Below are 6,344 nucleotides of genomic sequence, written 5' to 3'. Positions count from 1 at the left end.
GGGGCTGATGACAGGGAGGTGCCTGACTTTTAGGCCTCAGCTGAGTCGCAGCTGCCACAAACCTGGGGGTGGGGAGGAGGAGAAGGCAGGAGTGTTTTGGTTCTTTCTTGATCTTTTTGGAACTGAAGTTGAGTGGCTATGGTAATATCCACCAAACACGCCTTAGTTGAAACAGGGAGATGCAGGTCTCTCCCTTTGAAAAAAATTAAATTATTACAAAAATACAGCAATCAAAGTGGGGGAGGTGTTCTCTTTCTTTCTTTTCTTTCTTTGCCTCCTTCCTTCCTTTCTTTCTTTCTGTTTTTCCTCAACTACCTCCCATCTCTAACAACTACCAATCTAGTCTCTGTTTTGGTGAGTCTGGTTTTCTTGAATTCCTCATGTGATTGAGATCATGCAATATTTGTCTTTCTCTGTCTGACTTCCTTCTCTCAGCATAATATCCTCATGGTTCATCCATGTTGTTACAGATGGCAGGATTTCCTTCTTTTTATGGCTTAGTAGATACCACAACTTTATCTCTGCAATAGGTTATTTCCATATCATGACTGGAAGAAAGATGTCTGAACTGCAGATATCTCTTCAAGATAGTGATTTTGTTTCCTTCAGATAAATACCCAGAAGTGGATCATGTGGAAGGTCTATTTTTAATTTTGGAGAAACTTCCAAACTGTTTTCTACAGTGGCTGCACCAATTTACATTCTCACCGACAGTGCACAAGCTTTCCTTTTCCTCCACTTCCTTACCAACGCTTGCCGTCTTTATGATGATGGCCATTCAGCCAGGTGTGAGATGCTACCTCATTGTGGTTTTGATCTGCATTTCCCTGATGATGAGTGATGCTGAACATCTTTTCATGCGCCTGTTGTCCATCTGAATGTTTTCTTTGGAAAAGTGTCTATTCAGTTCCTCTGCTCATTTTTAATTGGATTATTACTGTTGTTGTTATTTGCTAATAAAAAATCATATTGGGATATAGTTGATTTACAATGCTGTGTTAATTTCAGGTATACAGCAAAGTGAATCTGTTATACATATACATACATCCACTCTTTTTAAGGTTCTTTTTCCTTATATGCCATTACAGAGTATTGAGTAGAGTTCGCTGTGCTATATAGTAGGTCCTTCTTAGTTATTACTGTTATCTGCTATTGAGTTTGTATGAATTCTTTATATATTGATAATTCAGATATTAACCTCTTAACAAAGATGTGATTTGCAAATATTTTCTCTCATTCCATAAGTTGCCTTTTTATTTTGTTGATGGTTTCTTTTGCTGTGCAGAAATTTTTTGTTTGATATGTCTCACTTGTTTATTATTGGGAAATGTCTGTGTTTCTGAACAGAGGGCTCCCAGCAGGGGGCTTGTAGGGTTACACGTTCTCCACTGGGTCACACGTGCAGTACACCTTCCGGAAGCCGACACGGGCCTCGGCCACCTCGTCAGGACGATAGCCTGGTCTTTAAGTTCCAACTGTTCCCAGTAGAAGGGAAACATTTCACCCGTCCATTCCCTGCCCCATGTCCAAGAACCAGCCTCTGGGGCCCTCACTTGAGCTCTTGGGTTGGAGTAAGGCCAACCTTTCAGCCCTAGGGATGGTGTTGAATCTGTGTTTATCTCTTATCTCTAGATAAGGAAATGGAAACTTATCTCTAGAAGGAATGGAAACCCACTCCAGTATTCTTGCCTGGAGAATCCCATGGACAGAGGAACCTGGCAGTCTATAGTCTATGGGGTTGCAAAAAGTTGGGCACGACTGAGTGTCTAAACAACAAGGACAGTAAGTCCCCTACATACGAACCTTCAAGTTGCAGACTTTCAAAAGACGCAAACATGCATGCTAGCCCCTGTATGCCAGCTGTTGTATTGTATTACTGTATTTTTCAAGGTACTGTACTGTAAGGTTAAATATGTTTTTTAATTTTTTTTTTGGTTTGTTTTTGATGTACGTATTGTTAGTGTGAAAAGTATTATAAACCTATTAGAGTACAGTACTATATAGCCAATTGTGTTAGTTGAGTAACTGGGCTCAGCTAAGTGTAGTTGGACTTATGAACCTAGTCTTGGAATGGAACTCGTGTACAAACAAATGCCAGGGACTTACTGTACTTCAGCTTTCTTGCTTTCTTCTTTACACCTTCAGTACGTACACTTTCAGCTCTTTGCATTGAATCCTGTCCGTGAAATGCCTAGTCTGGTTTCCTGACCAGAATCCCAGCTGATGCATTAAAGAAAGGAAAATCAACAAGACAAAGCAAGTTGTGCTGAACACTAGGAAGAGCACAAGACAGGGTCATAATGAAATAGAAAATAAAAAGTAGTGTGGAGGTAGTAGGGGGTAGGGGCTATTTTCAATGGGCAGGGCTTTCTGAGGAGGTGACGTTTGAGTTAAATGAGAAGGAGCCACACCTAGGGGGTGAGTATTCCAGGTGGGGTCAGGGTCTCTGCGGCTTGTGGGCTGTGACAGCCCCTCAGTGGAAGCCTGCCCTTGTGGGTGATGATTGAGGGAGTGGAAGCGAAGAGAAGAGATGGCTTAGTTTGTGGCCCCAGCTCGGAGGGTTTAGCCCTGGGAGCCTCCGAGCAGAAGCCTGACATTTAGTTTAAGTATCTGCTTGGAAACGTAGTCCCACCTCCCTTCTTCCCGCCCCACCCTCCCTGGCGGGGGGAGGCCTCTGCGCGTGGCTCCCTCGCCTTAGACGTGCTGATCTCGCCGAGGCCAGTAGAGGGCAGTGGTTGCTGAGGTGCGCGCAAGCTGGCGGCCGACCTTCCCCTGGTGTAACTTGGGCGGTCAGCTTTACCAGGGAACCGGGTTGGGTCACTTCCCTTACCTTTTCTAATCCCCAGTGCCCCCAAACAGATCTCTGAGCACTGGCCTCTCCTTGGAGGCGTTGGGAGTCGGGGAGGGAGATACAGGGGAGGCTGGGCCGATGTGCAGACCCTTGCTTAACCACTCCTGGTCGAGTTCCGGTTCCAGTGGGCTAAGGGAAAGGCTCTCACAATTAGCATATTTGCTACTGTTGCAGGAAAGGGGGACCCCATTCAGGGCCCTAGAGTCAGCTCTCGTCTAACACTAGGAAACGAACTGTCCAAAGAGACACACGAGCTGACACAGCAAGAGAATTTATTGGGAAGGGTCGCCGGCCAGGATGGGGAGGAGGGTAAGGGAAACCCAGAGGACTGCTCTGCCATGTGGCTCGAAATCTCGGGTTTTATTGTGATTGGATTATTTTCCAGGTTGCCTTTCGCCAATCACTGTGACTCAGGGTCCTTCCTGGTGGCCCATACATCGCTCAGCCAAGATAGGTTCCAGTGAGAAGGATTCTAGGAGAACATGTGGACTGGCGTCTCTCCTGTCTCCTCTTGACCTTTCCCAAATTCTTCTGGTCTATGGTGGCTTATTAATTCCATGTTCCTTACCAAGATCTCTGGTAGTAAAATAACTCATACCAATGGTTATTGTGATGCCTGGCCAGGGTGGGCAGTGTCATATTTTCCCTAACACTATTATTTTTATTTTAAAGCATTTAGCATGTGTCAGGCACCGTTCTTTTATCATGCGTCATCTCTTTAAAACTTCACACCAGATTTATGAGCCAGGTACTCAGTCTCCAGAGGTTGCCCAAGATCACACAGCAAGAACTAGGATTTGCTCTACTCGTCACGTCTCAGTTCCTCTCCTGCTGCCTCCAAGGAGGGCGTCTTGCCCAGGGAATTGACTTGAGTAGGGAAGGGATGAGCAGAAGGGGATCATCAAGGGGCTGACCTGCTGGAGCACTCATCTGCTCCTTTATTCTGCAGATGAAGAATCAACTCCAGAGAGGGGACAGTGCCTTGCCAAGGGTCCCACAGAGATCACATGGTTGGCCACAACAGAGGGGACTTGGGCACTATAGGGGATCATAAGTTGGATCCTGGGCAGAAGCCAGAATTCCCTGGAGGGCAAGGACCCCTCTATACCCCACTCTTCCCTGCTGTCCCCAGTACAGGGGCAGCACATAGCAGATGCTCAAAAAGTCCTCCACAATGAGTCAGTCTTGCATCCCTCAGTAGCTGTAGTCATCTGCCATTCATGACTTCATTCATTTACTCGGCATTTAGTAAGCACTGACTGAGTGCTCAGCATCCTGCTAGATGCCAGATGCACAATTGAATAAAACACAGTGCCTGCACCTGTTGGCTTATCTCCTGGTTACAGGGGGTTACTGTGGGTTACAGGGGTTACCCCCCGTTACGACTCGTGCACCCATGGTTTTCCTCATTCCTCTGCTCAGCCTGGCACTTACAGCCTGCTCTCTACCCTGGCCAGAGGCTGAGCAATCTGCTCCATTCCCTCCCCCAGGCCATTTCCACTCCCTTCTTCTCTGCCAGCCCAGACACTCCCTCCTCCAGGAAGCCCTCTTTGACTAAGTCCCCCAGCTGTTCGACAGACCCCAGTGCTGAGGTCTTGAGCTTTGCCCGGGTATCTTTGGTTCTATCTGTCTCTGTTTCTATGTGAGGCACTTCCTGCCTCCCCTCCACCATCAGGCTCTGGAGTTTCCCAAATACAGGGACTACCTCCCTTCCAGCTGTTTTCCCTCAGATCTCAATAGACCAGAAGAGGCAGGAGGGGAGGTCATGCTGCCAACTTTCAGCACACAGAACCTGCCTTGGGTTCTGGACCCCAGAGCCTCTTAGAGGAAGATTTCTCTGGAATCAGCAGGGCACTCACTTGACAGTCCTGGCCTGAGACCCCTGAGCCCTAATCTTTCATGCTGAGCCTGGGGACTCAGGCTGGGCTCCAGCTGTTGGGTACCCACTCAGCCCCAGCACCCTTTGAGTTTGAAGGTGGGGTGCCTTCAGTATCCACTTCACCAAGTCCCGGCTTTGGCTGCTTTACGTCCCTGTGGCGGGCAGTCTAGAGGTGAAAAATGGTTCCAGTGAACCAACATGCTTTCTTTTACCTGCTGGGTGACCAGAGTTACAGTGCTTGGCCTCTCTGGGCTTCTGCTAATGATACCCGTCCTGTTCGTCTCACCAGTGTTTGGGAGGACTAGAGATCAAGGAGAAGAAGGAGCCAAGCCCACGTAGGGGCTTGTTTTTGTTGTTGTACTTGGAACCGGGGTGGTGCCCTTGGCCAGGTGTTCACTGATTCACTCCAGAGGCCAGGAGTGGGAAGGAGAAGGAGGGAGCTCCCACGAGGAAGGGAAATCTGGCTCCAGACTTCCTGACAACTAGTCAGGATCTGCCAGCAGGAAAGGGGCAGGAGAGTTTCTTGTTTGGCTAGGGAGGTCACAGTTCCTTTCCCTCCCTCCCTCCCCTCCTTCCCTCCATTGCTTCCTTCCTTCCTCTATCCCTCTCCACTCCCTCTGCCTTCCTTCTCTCTCCCTCCCTCTCCTCTCTCTCTCTTTGCATAGTTACAGTGCTCCTTCAACAGGCCAGGCGTTGCATTCACACCTGGGGACACAGAGGCCAAGGAGACATGCCCTCCCCTTCATGGGACTTTTAGACTAGAAGACCCAAGCTGGGAGGTGCACCATTCATTTATTCTTTCTTTAATTTTACTTTGACTGAAAACTTGCTGTGGTCTGGGCACTGTGCAAAGCCCTGGGGAGGTCATGGGATACAGTCCCTGCCCGCAAGGAATTTAGAGGATAAAAGGCACACAAAGAGGCAAGGAAGCACTGCTAAAGCAGAGGATTAGGGAGGCTAGGATCCAGAGATAAATTCTGCTGGATTTAAGTATGTATCCATAAATGTCTGTGAGATGAGTGACCCTTATGTGCAGAGCTTTCTTAACAGCTTAACAGTCAAAGAATAAAATTGTTTTAACTAAAGGCTAATAAATAATGCTACATGTGAAGCAGTCAAAATAGTACATAAAAGGAAATTTATGGTCTTTAGAGAATCTTACATTGAAAAAAAAGAAAGATGGAAAGTTAAAACATTTAACTCAAGAAGTTGAAAGCTGATAAATTCAAAGAAAGCAAAGGAAAATAAATAACAAATAGGTTTTTAAAAAGTAATATTTATTATGAATTCAGTGTCAGAAATTCAAATTAGTGTTCAGAAATTCATAATTCAGGAGTTAATAGACTAGAAAACAAAGATAATGTAAGTAGAGAACTGGGCTCGGTTCCAGGACCTTCCTGCATAGGAATGGGGTTTGTCCATCATTCCTTCTGAGTTTTGAGAGCAGAGCCCGTCTCTTAGTGGCCCAGGTGAATGGGTAAACCCTGAGTGGAAGTCTCTGGTCTTTCAGCCCTGGGGCATGGCTATGCTGTACCCTGAAAGAGCTAGCCCCAGGCCTGGTTTTAGTTTCCCAACTAGTCTGTTAATATCTGTTAATAACTAGTCCATAATAAT

The sequence above is a fragment of the Bos taurus genome, chromosome 5 (assembly GCF_002263795.3).
Source record: "Bos taurus isolate L1 Dominette 01449 registration number 42190680 breed Hereford chromosome 5, ARS-UCD2.0, whole genome shotgun sequence".
Taxonomy (NCBI): Eukaryota; Metazoa; Chordata; class Mammalia; order Artiodactyla; family Bovidae; genus Bos; species Bos taurus.
This window is presented reverse-complemented; position numbering follows the sequence as displayed.